We start from the raw sequence: 16,172 nt of genomic DNA, 5'->3' as shown, positions 1-16,172 counted from the left end.
ACATCTACATTTTGGAGAACAGCTTTTGTGACATGACCTCTTTCCCTGCATAATCAAGGAGATTACAGTGACCTCTGGCTCTCAGCTCATTTCCATCCCAACAATCCCACTACTTGGTGACTCCACACACAACTTGGTAACTCTACACACAGCCTCTGATTACTAAGGTGTCCACACTAATATACTGTATGAGAAATAAACGTTCACTAACCTTTTATAGATTGTCAAATATAAGCTGAAGCTTTTCTCATTTCTGAATTCTGATTCAGTGAGATAACTTCAGTTCACAACTCTAAGCCATTTCTGACCTGTAACAATAACCAGAGTGGACATGGCACTGTGATCAGAGATGTATGGCATGTCTGCAGGAAAGTATACTGAGCTCAGTTTGCCATATTATCTCAGAGCAAACTTGTAATTACCATAAATGGGTAAGTAAATTTAGAAATGCATCAGTATATATCATCTCTTTAATGCCATGTGTCTTCACTTCAGCAATCGTTTCTTTTTAACACTGGAGAAACCTTCACATATATTCATCAATTCTCAGTGCTACCCTACAATGTGTTGAGTTAAACATAACCTGTTTATACAGCTGGGAAGTAGGTCTAACCTTTCAGAAAATCATGTCTTGTTCAAGTACCTAACAATCCTGGAATATTTTCCAGATTTTAGATTAAGTAACCTTATTTTATTACCCTCTAGTCTTTATTAATATATTTCTGCTTTGAGTGCGCTATCTCAGCACATTGCTTTTCCCTCTGATTGCATGAGTTTCCCTTACAGATGCATTTCTCACTGGTTCCACTACAAGCTAAGCCAATAATCCACTGGGAATAATCATAATTATTACAATCACTATGTAATAGGATTATGCAAGGTTAATAACTTGTCTAAGAGAAAGTACATATCCAAACTTTGTTGTTTCAGAAAAACAGCAATCCCAAGGAACTACTCAAAGATCTGCAAAATTTCGCTATTTACTATCTAAGGTTATGCTACCAAGAGACATGCAACCTTTAACTAATGATCCTAAAACTGCATGTATTAATGCATGCTGCATAAATAAGTGGGCCACTTTAGAAACCTGGTTGATAAGCGAACATCCACAAATTTTAGTTAAAACTGAAACCTGGGCTAAGGATGAATTCTGACCTTTATACTATATTTGCAACAATTATATCATAATCAGTAGACATAGACCTGGAAGTGGGTGCAGAGAGGAAACCATCCAAGTCATTAAAGAGAATGCTTGTCTTAATATCCTAGAACATTCCAAAGCAAATTCCACTGATGATAAAAAACCACAAATGGGTACAGACACAAATTATTCATGGAGGACATACACATGCAACTTTTGGAGCAGTGTACACCCTCCACCCCAATAGCACAAATGAAGCAATTCATTCTCAGTATGTTCTCCAAAGGAATCTGGAAAAACTGTAATTCTTAGAAACTTTAATTTACATTTAGCAGGCACATATACTATTCATTTAGAAAAGTGTTGCATGGATTTAACCTGGAACATTTTAAACTGTCAACTAGATCAAATGAGCACACACACTAGAAACAACACACCCTTGATCTTCTCTTTACCAATATAAAGCATATGACATTTAAAAGTTGACATGCTGTCAAACAGCCTACGAGATCATTACCATGTCATCTCATCATAGGTTCATAGGTATTTACTAGGCTAATGACCACAATGGCCTTTTTATGCCCAGCTATGCATCCCAAACCTCTGACAAGTTCTGATACCCTTCATAAGTGTAAGCAGGGGTTTGGGAGATGAACCATTTACAGGTTACCTGTGTCCATTAAAGACATAGGTGCCAAATCAGGGATGAATTTCTGGTTTACCATCCATTTGTCCAAGTTGCACTTGAATTGGGTTAAGGAGGAACTCTGCTTGACATGGATAGAGAGCCTGTTCCATAGATGCGGTAGTCTTTGGGATACATACCTATCTCTCCAGCAGGACCTATTTATATCACAGGCATGGTTTAAGTCTTATGAACAGGTAATTCTGGTGCTGTTTGTTATGTGAATATGCAGGAGGTCCATCAGAGTAGGGTCTGACAATGCCCTGTATGTCAGGCATAGTTCTCCCCTCAAAAGCCTGTAGGAGACAGAATACAGGGATATGGCATTGCGGAGGTCTGCGTAGGACATTTTACTTATGCCCTGTATTCTTTTAGTGAGGAGCCTCTGTGGACGTTCCAATTGTTGGACATGCCTGGTTAGGTACATACCAAAGGGAGCATTGTACTCAATGATAGGTCTGATGAATGCCAAATACAGTGGAACAATGACTTCCTTGGACTCAGATGCCATACCTTTGTTTATAAGTTGCACAACATAGAATGATTTCCTCACCACTCTAGACACATGATAGTCAAAGGCTAGATTACTATCTATGTGTGTCCCTAGGTCCCTGACTACTGGGTCAACTCAATGGGTGTTTGGTCAGCATGATAGTTACCAGGGATGGATGACTTCCCAAAGGATACTATTATGCATTTCTTGGCATTTAGTTTTAGTCCATGGCTCTGACACCAGTTGTTTGTCTGTGTCAGCCCCTCCTGGAGAATATTTGTGTCAGTTTGAGACTCAATGGCAGCTCCTAATTTGCAATCATCTGCAAATTTAGTGAGCCTGAGACCACTGACATTGGCCTTGACTCCTGAGAAGTAAATACAAAAAAGGAGCGGTCTAAGGACTGATTCCTGAGGGACTCCACTTGTGACTGGCCTCTTTGTAGAGCTGCACTCCCTAATTCCAACGTCCTGGTCCTGTCTATGTCTGGGTGACATACAGGTTTGTACCTAACCTCTTGAGTATGTCAACAATGCCTGAGTCGTGTATTGTGTCAAATGCCTTGGCCAGGTCAAGGTAGGCAGTGTGAACGATTTTCCCTCCTCCATTGCTTTGGTGACCTCCTCAAAGATGTCCACCATGTTGAGTAGGTATAATCTGCCCTTGACAAAACCAAAATGGGTTGGGTCCAATGTCTGGAGGTTTACTATATCTTGATCATCTCCATGATAATTCTTTCCATGGCTTTAGATATAAAACTAGTGAGACTTATGGGTCTGTAGTTTCCAGGGTCTGTAGATGGCCCAACTTTGTGCAGAGGGATGACTGTTGCCTTTCTCCATTCTTGAGGCATGAAACCTGTTTGGAGGCTACAGTTAGACAGTAATTCCAGAGGCCTTGATAGGTCATGTTTCATGCTATTTAGAATTGGTCCTGGGACATTGTCTGGGCCCATCGATACAGTGTTATTGGTCTTAGAGAGAGCATTAAGGACCTGTTCCCTATTATTAAGGACAATAAAAAGATGTCCTGATGAAGTTTCTAATGTGGAATGAAAGTGCTTAACATTCTATTAAATTCAGTTTGAACTTGAGTGTTCTACTTACTTCTATTTGAAGGCTGCTGTATGTGGGCTGTAGCACGTTTCCTGCTGCTTGAAGTTTGTTCTATTCCTTGTGTCGGGTTACTAGTATTGAAGAACAATAAATGCACCAGCCCAAATAATAGTTGGTATATCCTTACCTCAACACAGATAGAGATGAGGTCTTACCTTGATGCAGGTGACTGCAACTATTATTTCTAGCTTTTAATTACTTCATCACTACATTAGCAGAATTACAGGAGGACCTGTTTCCTGTGACCTGACATAGACAAACAGCACAGTTGTACTATTGGCTAACCAGTGACATCAAAAAACAGAGAAAGCAGAGATGCAATCCATAAGTAGCCTGGAAGCATGACCCATTAAATATTCAATTACATCACACCTTCTTAAATTATAGAAAAGTAACAAGGATAGCTGCTTCTACCAAAGCATCATGCTTAAGACAGAAGCAAACTAAAGTAAAACAATGTACAAAATATTTAATGAACACTTCTGATGTCAATAAATCACCAAGTACGAAATCAAAACAACTTTGTGTGTAATTGCTTGCATCGCCTTTTCTCCTCTATATAAAAAAATTAAAGAAAAATTCCTTTCTGCCACTTTTTCCTACCAAAGTAAAGAAGACATTCCTTTTCATGTGTAGTAAGATACCTTTACCTGTGGTATTTCTACAGGGTCTGCAGAGTCTGGATAGAAAAGGAAAGACCCTATTAGCCCAGAATAGGAGAAAGTTGAATTTTAAATGTTAAAAAAGTAGATTTTTGCATTGTCTTTTTTTTTTGTGATGTTCAAGTTTTCAGAAATTTGATCATATGTTCTCATTCTTATGAATTTTGAGTTTCTGAAAACTCAATCATCTGACATAGATCTCTCTCTCTCTCTCTCTATATATATATATATATATATATATATATATATATATATATATATAATGTGTGTATGTATATATATATATATATATATATATATATATATATATATATGTATGTGATATATATATATATATAAATATATATACATATATATATATATATATATATATATATATATATATATAGATATAGATATATATATGTGTGTGTGTATAATTATCTATCCCTCTATCTATTTAGATAGATATGTTTTTATGCTTTCTTGCAGAAAGCCATAGCTAACTCTTTTACTTGCAGGATGAATGAGTTGATATGAGACAATCACTACCATCTCCCCACTGCAGCCGCTTCAGCATCAGTGCTGCTAATCAAACATGGATTGTCTGGGGTTCAGTAAGGGCTTTATCTCTCTGTGCAACGGGGTCTCAGCAGATAGATGTGTTTTTAACTATAAAGTAGAACACAGATGTAGCTCTGTGTTCAGAATTAACTTTAGACTACTGAGCTTATCACCTTCCTTTAAAAACTAGGCAAAACTAAGTGAATACCCTAACCTCTTGTTAACAGCCTACCTTCAGACAATGAAATGACATATTCAAAACAAGAAAAGCTGTAATTTTGTCTGCACCTAATACTTTAACAATAAAAGGAAATTACAAAGATAAACATGTAGAAGATTAAACTTTGCTTCCTGTATGAAGGTAAAACAAAATAATTATGAAAAAGAATAAAGAAAAAATGCTTTTATATGTTAAAGATGCAGATAATAAGCAGAATATAACAGCATCTCTCTGTGTTCTGAATGAACTTCTCTTTTGTTGCTTAAACCCTGCACTTAAAGCTTGGAGGCAACAGGGTCTGTATCCATCCACATCTTACCACTATGACAACCATTTATGACATCCTTTAAATTCAGAGAATGCATTTAAGCAGCATTTAATAACTTGTGTTCTAAAATATCTATTCTGTTGTACAAAGTAACACATGTGGGGTAGAATTTAGAAAGGTTACCTTTACTAATAAGCCCATTTTTACCCCTTGAGGTAAACATTTCCAATACAGAGATAACCCTGCTATAGTGCTATACCCTGAGAAGGTGCAGCCCCACTAATGGCTGTCTCTGTGGTGTAATGACCCAAGGCTCTATCATTCTGTGGGTTCGGTCAGTTCAAATTAGCCATGTTCCTTCACCCTGGAAATGTTTCCAATAACGTATTTATTCTGGAGCATTTCTCCCTGGGCCTCCGCTGAAAACAGGATCTGTGGAACCTAGTCGGACTTTCCCGGTCAACAAATGTTAAATAAAATAAATAAATAAATAAATTTACATAGTCATGTGATTCAGAGAATTGCTCAGATTATAAGTTACCTTATCCAGCCATGTCAATGACCATGGCCAAAAGTTCATCTTTACCCATTACTTCCAAAATTTAGGATCTCAATAGAAGTAAGTACTGGAGAGTTCAGTGGCAAGTATGGTAAGTATGGTAGGGGGGTTTGTGCATGGATCTGTGCGTGTGTGTACATGTGAGGGTTAAGTGGCTTCATATGTGTGTGTGTGGGCGGGACAGTATGTCTGCCTGGGTGGTCACAAACGAGAGGGTTAGTTAGGGAATAGTATTATAGATATGCCTGTGTACATGTGTGTGTGTGTGTGTGTGCGTGTTTGTGTGTATGTATGCATGAATGAGTGTATGTGTGTGTATGAGGAGTGTTGTTATACCACCATGCTACCCTAGACTAATAAGCAAATCCTGCAGTTTTAGGGAAAAACACTAGACATAAGAGATACTCTTTATATTTTGCCCTAAAGACACTTCATAGGTTTATAGATTAGTACTATGCTACTTGCCCTTTTGGGACATTTGAAGCCTAGCCAGTTACCACATGTGAGAATCAAACCTTGCACCTTTAAGGTAAACACCTTAACCATTATGGTATTTGTTTCACCCTTAAAATGCCAATACAACAACTTTTGCACGAAAGATGTGAGGCAGGGGAACACTAGACAGCAGGGATATGTTTTATATCATGTCCAAAATGTACATTAAAAGGTAATAAAACAAAATTTTCAACAAGAAATATATGGAGTAAGGAGAGCACTAGATACTAAGTTTATTTTGTACCCTAAACGCACTTGAAAAAAATTCAAACCCTGTACTCTCTGCACCCACAGGAAGTTAGTCTTCTGCACTGTCACTACACACTGAATTACTATTACATATTATCCTAAGTCTTTGAAAAAAAAACAAAGTTAATGTAAACAGGAAACATTTCAAATCCTTTATCCTTGGCACACAACTCTGCTCCTTAGCAAAGTATCCTTCTTTAACACCACTGGACACCAAAAGTATATGTACATATTAACTTAAGTCTTTGAAAAAAAACAAATTTGTAGTATGGGGATCAAACCCTGTACCCTCAACACAGAGAGAAGCTTTTTAAGCCAGCGTCTCAACCCCTATATTTACTGATGAGGGTTTGTGCTCTAGTATATATTTTTTACACTGTAAGAAGTAAGAATCTCTACTGTCTAACATTATTCTCTGATTTCAACGGTCCTTGAATTACGAAGGACAGGGTATTTATAAGAGGTACATAAAGAGCATTCTGTAAAATTGGGGACATTTTAGAAGGATGGGGGTCTGCCTGTATGTGTGTGTGTGGGGGGGTGCACCATACCTGTATGAGCCATGTTTGGGACAAAGCCAGGTGGAACATTAGATGACACCAAGGAGAAGTTTTAAACTATAACTTTGACTAACTTAAAAAGTTAATAGAGCAACAGGTCTAGCCTCAGGATGAATGAAACTCTAATGTCTGGCATCATTCACTGACTGTACCTCTCTACCTCTTAGCAGAAGAAATCTGGACAATGCCTAAAATAATAGGGAGACAAAAGTCCGAGAACAGGGAAAGCTTTTAAATATTGTTCTAGTAAATGTAGAAAGTTGTTAAAATAGGATTTGTATTAGTGTGCATTTTCTGAAGAAATTAGGTCAAACTCAAATGCATGCCATTATTTAGTGACTTCAGTCCTCAGTGATTTTTCAGAAAACCACAACTTTTATGAGGAACAGCCCAAAAATATAAGACAAAAATCTGGACATTCTGCAAAAACCTGGATAGCTGAGAGGTAATAAGGGCAGGGACAAAAATAACAAGATACATTAGGAACATTTTGTCAACTCAGAGACAAATAAAAGGTATGTAAATGTGTGTGTGTGTGTGTGGGGGGGGGGTTGGGGTGTGTAGGTGCATGTGGGTTTGGGTGTGGGTGCCTGGGTCAATGCAATGCACTGGCTACCCAAACTACTTACCACAGGAAAGTTCTGAATTACCCTTCAGGTAATTACAGGCAATTCAAAGACATGCATATTAGCTGATAATGAGGTACTTCCTCAATGCAGCTAACATGTCTCTGATTTGCATTTTCAATAATAATGAAAACAGTCCCAATTGGCTGTAGCTCTTACAGCACACAATGGGGGTTTCTTTCTGAATCCCAGTCATGACCTGGGAGAATAATTAAGCTGGAGTATAATATTTTCTAGTAACAGTCATCAGTTTACCTGTAGGTAAGAAAAAAAAAAGTGTCTCAATGCGTATTTGCTCCTTTGAAAACCTATTGGTCTAGATCCCAGTCAAGCTAAAATTGAAACAGCTATCATATACCAGGTTGAGTTTTCTATTAAAACAGAATTTATTATCATATTAAAATAAGTTGATAATTTATTTATCAAGTAAACATTACACACTAAAAATTAAACTGCTGTATAGCAGATTCACAAAAAATTCAATTACACCGGTTCTAGGTATTGGGCCAGATGTGCTACATGACAAGTGGAGAACCACAGGGTTCAGTCCTAGGTCCTCTCCTGTTTGGTATCTACTTCTCTGAAGTACAGGCTAACACAGAAGGTCTTTGGCTAACAAAGGTTGCAGATGACTGCATACTAGGAGCCATAATAAAATCTCCTAAAAATGTGGATATCCTGCAAAAGTGCCTCACTGAGACAGATGTCTAGTGTCAAAGCCATGGCCTCAAGCTCAATGCCAAAAATTGCATTGTCGTCCTTTTTGGTTAAAAACTCTGTACCCATGAACTACCACATAGGCGGTAGTCTACTTAACATTGAAAGTGTGATAAGAGACATTGGGACACAGGTGGACAGTAGTCTTTCCTTTATAATAACATCACCACAGTAGTCAGGAAATCCTTCTACATGGCACACCTCATCACAAAAGGTTTCTCATCCAGGAAAAAAGAGGTCATTGTTCCCCTCTACTCATCACTCATTAGACCTATTACAGAGTACAACACCCCTTTTGGTATGTACCTCACAAGACATCTACAACAACTGGAAAGGCCACAGAAATACTTCACAAAAAGGATTACTGGCCTCAAACAGATGCCCTATGCAGGCCGTCTCAAAAAACTCCAGCTTTAGTCTGTCGCATATCGCCTACTCAGAGGCGATCTCTACCTAACATACAAAGCTATGTCAAACCCAGAGCTGTTGGACATGCGCCACATAAAGAAATCCCAATCCCTCCAAGCTACACACTCTAGTGATCTAAACCTTGTCACCACAATAAACAGAACATGCTGGAGGGATAGATTCCTGTCTAAGAGACTTCCCATACTCTGGAACAAGCTACCTATATATATCAAACAAACCTCCTCATTAGCACTCTTCAAGAAAAATCTTGATGACTGGATGGGAGATGGGAAATTCACCCCAGCATCACTTCTGTGGCTCTGCTTGACAGGGGCACATGAAAATTATTTTCTTGGGTGGCAAAAGCCAGGGTACCATTTGGCTAGGCTTATGTAGGCCCTTGGGCCAATAGCCTAGTACCTACCTATGAACCTATGACAGTGTTCAGACCAAATAAAAGTTATTCAATGTCCATAAATCATTTGTTAGCACTTTCTCTTTTTTAATAGCCTTTTTGTCCATGATAAGCACTGGTTACAGTCTTGTGTTCTTCATCCACTATCTCTAGGAAATCTGGAAAAGAAAAACAATGAAGAAATGTCCTTGCACATCTGCACTGTCTTCTCTGTAGGCGAATGTCCAATTCAATTTCAGGCAGACTTGGTAATTTGGTAGACTTCATTCTACGTCCTAGAAAATGGGTCTGCCTTTGTAACTTGGCCAAGTTGTGGAATAACAAGACGCAACTTTGGTTCCTTGTTCAGTGCCGATAGCAGTTTTGTAGCACTTCAGAAAAGCTCTTTCAGAGTTAATCTATCTGTGTTAGCTAATCAAATTCCAAGTACGACTGAAGAAAGAAGTATGAATGAATATCCAAAGTCTGACCACCTGAGGCAGTTTTCCTGCAGAATATATCTTTTATCAACAGCAGAGAGACTTTGAAATTCTTGTCTTCTGTCTCTGCAGTTGGTTGAGCCCATCTTTGGACATATGATTGTTTCTCCTATTTGCTTTCAGGCAAGTTTATTTTTCTTTCCACAGTTCATTGTTTCTTTAAATAAAAGTATGGTGTGAGAGATGAGAAGTTGGCAGCCAGTATTTTCTTTCACATCCTATGAAATGTATCACCCCTTTCTGAGCTCTTGACACTTTAATGTGTAGAGTACAGTAGAACTCAGTTCCTATGCATACATCTTTGAAGTCCATTCTTGGTGATAGCACTTCGGTGTCTATACCATGTTGGTAAGCTGAAAATAGATATTCCACACATATGTCATGAACATGGGAGGTTTTTATTTCCTGTTGGGTAAACAAGTCTGAAATGATTTTTGCTGAAAAGCTGAGAAGACAAATCTTTTAAATGACCCAGCTTCATGCACTCTCCCTTGCAGTGTTTTTGTCTCAGGATATACATGGAAAATAGCAAGATTAATACACAGCAATGTCTGATAGCAGAATTAATAAATACAATTGATATTCAGAAATATTGGCACTGTGGATGCAATACCCTGTATGATTGGTAATTTAATAACAACAATTGTAATAATCATGGCTGTCAATATATGTAATGCATGTATTTAATTCGTTTTTAAGTCAAAGCATTTTTTCCTTACATCTCCTCTCGAATTTACTGAATGCAGTCACCAACAGAGGTCTGTTTGCATCCAATGCCAAAATAGGAAGGAAGAGGAACATTACCCTTTTTTTATTACCCTTTTTACTTTCAGGCATGTAGCAGATTTATATTACATTATACTTGTCAAGTGTCTCCTTTTTACATCTTCCATGCATGTCTGTTCATTTTCTAGAGTTATTAGGACTGTTTTGCATCCATGAACAGGCTGTAACTCATTAATGTGAACCCATTTAAGTCAAGCTTCACTGGTGATTTTTCCTCTTTATTTGTATCTGACAAGCCACTCTGAGAATCTTATTTCTTGTTAGGAATGACCCATCCTGGCTTGTCAGGATTTTTTTCACTTGTGCTCTACTGTAGTAAATATAGAATAATTTCTCACTGATTTAGTATTCCCTGGGACTGACCTTTCTATCATAAGTGTTATAGACCTGCTCACTTTTCTCCAAATTACTATGGGCAAAAGCAAAGTTTTTCTTTAAGTGCTGCATTGATGGGTCACATAATGGTGGACAGTGTTGACATGTGCCAGGGTCACATAACGGTGGGCAGTGTTGACATTTTCCAGGCTCACAACCGTTGTAGTATCCAGAAGACACAAAGGCAGTACCATTCTCTCAAAAAGTGAGACAGTGGTAGAGCTATTGAAAGTGGCACAGATGGCCATCAATACTAGGGATAACTTAACATCCTAGTCCATTCCTGTGGAGCTGAAGTACATCTTTAGTATATGGATTATGGTTTTGTTTGCTCTCAACCCCTGACCTGAGTGACGACTCTGGGTGATGGAATACATGCAGTTGCCTTTGTACTGCCTAAATTATTCATACATTTTCTAGTAATTGTTTTTTCTAATGTGATCCGCTGTAAGATTCTACCCTCATGGGTAACTGCCAGTGACAAAACACATGTTTAATCCTCAGCAAAGCAGTTGTTTCTATAGTGCTATTAGCGGCAGATAAACAATCAATCCATTTTGTAAATTTACAGGTGACAGTTTGACAGTTGTTTGACCTAGTTACTGGTCCAATCTAATCAATTTGGAGCTCAAATCTGGACATTATAAATCCTTTTGCCTGAAGGGGGTCTGTATATCTAGGGAAAACTAGCTGTAATTTACAACCTGTTATACATCTCTGCATGTACTTAGTATTACATGTGGGGCCAGTAAGCTAATTTATTCAGTGTCTCAGAAGTACCGCCATCCATGAGCTCCTGCTGGTTCATTATTTGCATGCTGTAGCATGACATCTCTGTGACCCAGAGGTGTTACCAACAATAATCTATGCATGCCATGAGTCCTTATCAGCAGAACAGAAATCTGAAATTTTGCTTACCCATGGCTTTAAGATCATTGATGTTTTGTAGACCAGCTTCTGTAAGCTTATTGGCATTGGGATCCTGAAAAAAATGATAAAATCTCCCCACATTCATATCTTCCTACTGCATTTATACCAAGTCAAATTTAAGCTTGTTAGTATACAAGAGTAAAATATTCTACACCTACACGTGCCTGGACTGGAGTAACCAGATCATCATCTAGGTTGTTTCTAAATTTGTCTGCCTGTTAAAGCTGTCTTTTCATATCTGGTTTGTTGACTTTTGAATGAGGCAATTAAGTTTCCTCCATAGTAAGAGTGCCAGAAGCTATTACTTTTAATACCTGGCTTGGGAAGCAGATATCCCCCTTTCCTTTGTCAAGGCTTTTTGCCCAGTAGTGGATTCCCAGCTATGTACTGCTATAACCCGCTGCACAGTTGGGGGTTTCATTTGAGGTTTTATGGATAACTGTGCTCTAATATGGGATGCTAGGTTCTGGAAGTACATATCTTGAAAAATATTTATTCATTGACATTTGTTTACTGGGAAAGTCCACCTGGGTACAGGTGCCCTTTTTAAGTGGATACCTGGAGAGAAAAGCTCCAAGGTATCATATTTAATGTAATCAATATTTACAGTAACACATTTTATAATGCATTTTCAGTGAATACATAGCATAATGGTCAGTGTAATAAAATTTGTATTGATATTCACAAACATTAAATTTACAAGTCTTATATTGAGACTTTACATTTAGAAGAGTGTTAATACATTTTTTGCACTTGATTTGTACTGTACTGCATTATATACCTGCTTCATTGTTTATTGCTGGCCTCTGTCCCCTGTATTCTGTCTGCATCATTTGTTTCTCAGGGTAGTTCAGTAGCTAGTTTGAGGTGGGGGTTGTTTTGCTTTCTGCAGTCAGCCCACCTAAGGTTTTAGCTATTGACCAACACTTCTGTGTTTATCTGATTACCTGAAGTTTATTTTCTCTGTTGTACTTCTAGTACAAAGACTTACATTTCTATGAAATTGTGCACAGCTGTTATAGCAGTGCTAACTACCTGGCTGTGCTGGATTCTATAACCATCTGATATACCAAACTTATAAGTATACTTTTTTTGCACTTGATTTGCACTGTACTGCATTTATATATTTGCTTCTAGATTGCCAGCACAAATACCACACCACTCACATGACATAGCCATGAACAACACACACCCATCTATGCAGAGGTCCTCAATAAAAAAATATGTAAACAGCAGAGACCTCCAAAACACAATGGCAAACATTCCACACACAGCACCAAACACATTACACACAGAAGACAACACACCAGTGTCTCACAAACACAGCTCATCAGGCAAAACAATAAACCATCACAGCCCAGAAGGCATAACAATAAACCAAACATACTAGTCATTGGCAACTCATTTGTGTGACACACACTGATATCCCCCTCACCAGGCTCAATAAGGAGAAGGTCATGGTTAGTTGTCTGTTTGGTGCTAGAATCCACCATATCATGCACACACAAGTCTCTCCACAAGTACAAGTATGACTGTCATTGTCCATATTGGCATGAATGATTTGATACATACCTCCCTGGACTATATGAAGAGAGACGTGATTGAGCTCTCAGGGTATGTGTCCCAGGCAGGTATGACCCTAGTTCTAAGCCGCATCCTATTTTCACCAAGAATATTACCACAATACTAACAAAAAATAATTGACTTCAACAATTGGCTTAGTTTCTGCTGTCATTCCAAGGGGATCCAGTATCTATATGCCTGGGATGACATGAATGATAGACCTCGATGCTTTGCCAGAGATGTCCTTCACCTGTCACCAATGGGATTCTGGATCCTGACCAAGGCTCCTGCCTCCCCCATTGTGCCTTTTTTAGGCAATGTCCCAAAGACAAATCTTCCAATATAAAAGATCTGTCAAAAAGCAAGTTGAAGGTCATGCTGTTTAATGCTAGGAGCCTTAATATGAAAAATGCATTCACTGGAGGCTCTCCTTGCACTGTAAAATGACGATGTGTGTGCGGTCACGGAAACTTGGTTCAGGGCTGTAGAGAGCACCCCTGCCTTACCAGGCTACACTTCATTTCACACATTCTGACCCCAAAATAAGATCTGGAAGATTAAGAGTGGTGGAGTCTCTGTCTTCATTAAGGACAGGCACACTTCCAGACTAGTTTGCAAGCATGATGCAATGGAACTAGACCAGGTGCAACTGACAGTTGGCAAGACACCCATCCAAATTATAGCCAGTTATAGACCCCCTCCATGACTCAGGACACCCACGTCTCCTACCTTGCTCTACTTGACTCCATCGAGGTATCCTCCTAACACCCTGATCCTTGGTGACTTCAACTACCCCACCATAGACTGGGTGAACTATTCCTACACTAGTGCACTCACTCAATGATTCCTTGACTTCATCAGTTCTAATGCACTAGACCAGGCTGTCCCATCCCCCACAAAGGGGAGATAATACTCTGGACCTGGTTCTCACCAACATGGGCAACCTCTGCACCACTCCCATAGTATGTTCTTCCCTGGTGAGATCAGATCATCAGACTGTCTCGTTCAAACTTTCTATCCCACCCTACTCCCCTAGCCATAATCAAGCTAAAAAAAACTTCTCCAAAGCTGACTACAAGCTCTTAAGGGAGGGTATCTGTAGCTTCACACCAACACCCCCCTCAGAGGATGCAGACAACTATGCTGAACAGTATGCCAATGCACTATACAAGCACCTGTGAAACTGCATGGACTCAGCCATACGCAACAGAACTAAAACCTGCTGCTCAAGGAAACACAAACCTGTTTGGTGGACATCCTCTAGCAAAAGGCTTTACAACAAAAGGAAGAAAGTGTTATCCAAGGGTAAAAAGGAACAAATTCCAGACTGGGAAAACTCCCTCCTTAGTTCAACAAGCAAATTAGATCATTATTGAAAACTTCCAGAGCCAATTATGAATTAAAACTAGTCTCCGAAACAAAGGGAAACCACAGAGCCTTCTTCAGTTATGTCAGGAACCTGCATGGCAAAGCCCAGGTTTGTTCTGAATTAGTACTTAACAGTATCACTTACACTGATCCTGTTGACTTAGCCAACCTCCTAGCAGACAGGTTCAGTGCAAATTTCACACCCCATGCCCCCCCCCACAAAGGCCCTTTCAACATCCCTGATACTTGTCCCGCACTTCACATCTCCGTAGATCAAGTGTTAAAGGCCCTATCTAAGGCAAAGAACACAATTTCTATGGGACCTGATAGTATCTCAGGCTGTATTCTGCACCATCTCCAGCAAGAACTGGTTTTGCCATTGAGCACAACCACAGCCAAGTGCAGGCTTCATTCCAGCGGAGTGGAGAATGGCCATTGCCATCCCCTTGCACAAAGGTGGTGCCACTACTGACCCTGGAAACTATCACCTCATTAGCTTGACAAGTCTGATCTGTAAAGCCATGGAGCGCATTATTATAGATCTCTTAAACAAGGACATAGGCAATCTCCAAGCTCTTGACCCCACCTGGTTCGGATTCGTCAAGGGAAGATCTTGCCTGTTGAATCTGGTTGACTTCTTTTAAACTATCACCAAGACACTGGATGAGGGAAAGTCAGTACATACAGCTTACCTTGACTTGGCCAAGACCTTTGATACAAACTCCCCATTTGGAAATCATTGAAAAGCTAACACAACTTAGCATATATCCCTATCTCATCAGGTGGGTGGCCAACTGGCTCACCAACAAGACCCTTATGGTCAAAATAGGTGCCTCCACCTCTGATAGCAGACCTGTCACTAGTGGAGTTCCCCAGGGATCTGACCCGGGACCCCTACTGTTTGGCATCTACTTCTCAGAGGTCCAGGCAAAGACAAAAGGCCTGTGGCTGACAAAGTTTGCAGATGACTGTAAGTTGGGTGCTATCATTGACTCCCCGGATGATGTTAACATACTACAAGAGTGTTTTGCAGCAGCTAATGGCTGGTGCCAATGTCATGGCATCAGGCTAAATGCAAAAAATGTATCATCATACCATTCAGCAAAATCATGGCCCCTACTGATTACCACATCATCAGCAACCAGCTAAACACACAACCTGTGGAGAAAGACCTAGGTACTCAGGTTGATAACAATCTCACATTCGGCCATCATGTAGCGGCAGTGGTCAGAAAAGCCTTTTACTTGGTTCACCTGATACATAAAGGGATTGCATCCAGAAAAAAGGAGGTTATCACATCTCTATACTCCTCCCTCATTAGAACAATAAGTATAAGGCCCATTTGGTATGTACCTCTCCAAACATATGCACCAACTGGAAAGGCCACAGAAATACCTCACAAAGAGAATCCATGGCCTCCAACACCTGTCCTATGTGGACAGGCTCAAGTCACTATCACTCTACTCGGTATCATACAGATTGCTCAAAGGCGATCTGTGTATCGCCTACAAGGCA

At 39.4% G+C, this 16,172-nt stretch overlaps 1 protein-coding gene across 2 annotated transcripts in view; it reads left to right on the top strand.

The window, feature by feature from the left end:
* Window positions 1-16,172, top strand: part of TMEM8B (transmembrane protein 8B) — a 2,953,746-nt gene that overhangs the window by 2,323,609 nt on the left and 613,965 nt on the right. The gene's annotated exons all lie outside the window — the stretch shown is intronic.

The sequence above is a fragment of the Protopterus annectens genome, chromosome 1.part1 (assembly GCF_019279795.1).
Source record: "Protopterus annectens isolate FY-2018-M chromosome 1.part1, PAN1.0, whole genome shotgun sequence".
In the NCBI taxonomy this organism is placed as follows: domain Eukaryota; kingdom Metazoa; phylum Chordata; order Ceratodontiformes; family Protopteridae; genus Protopterus; species Protopterus annectens.
The sequence above is the reverse complement of the archived record's forward strand: the minus strand, read 5'-3'. Positions and strand labels throughout refer to the sequence as shown.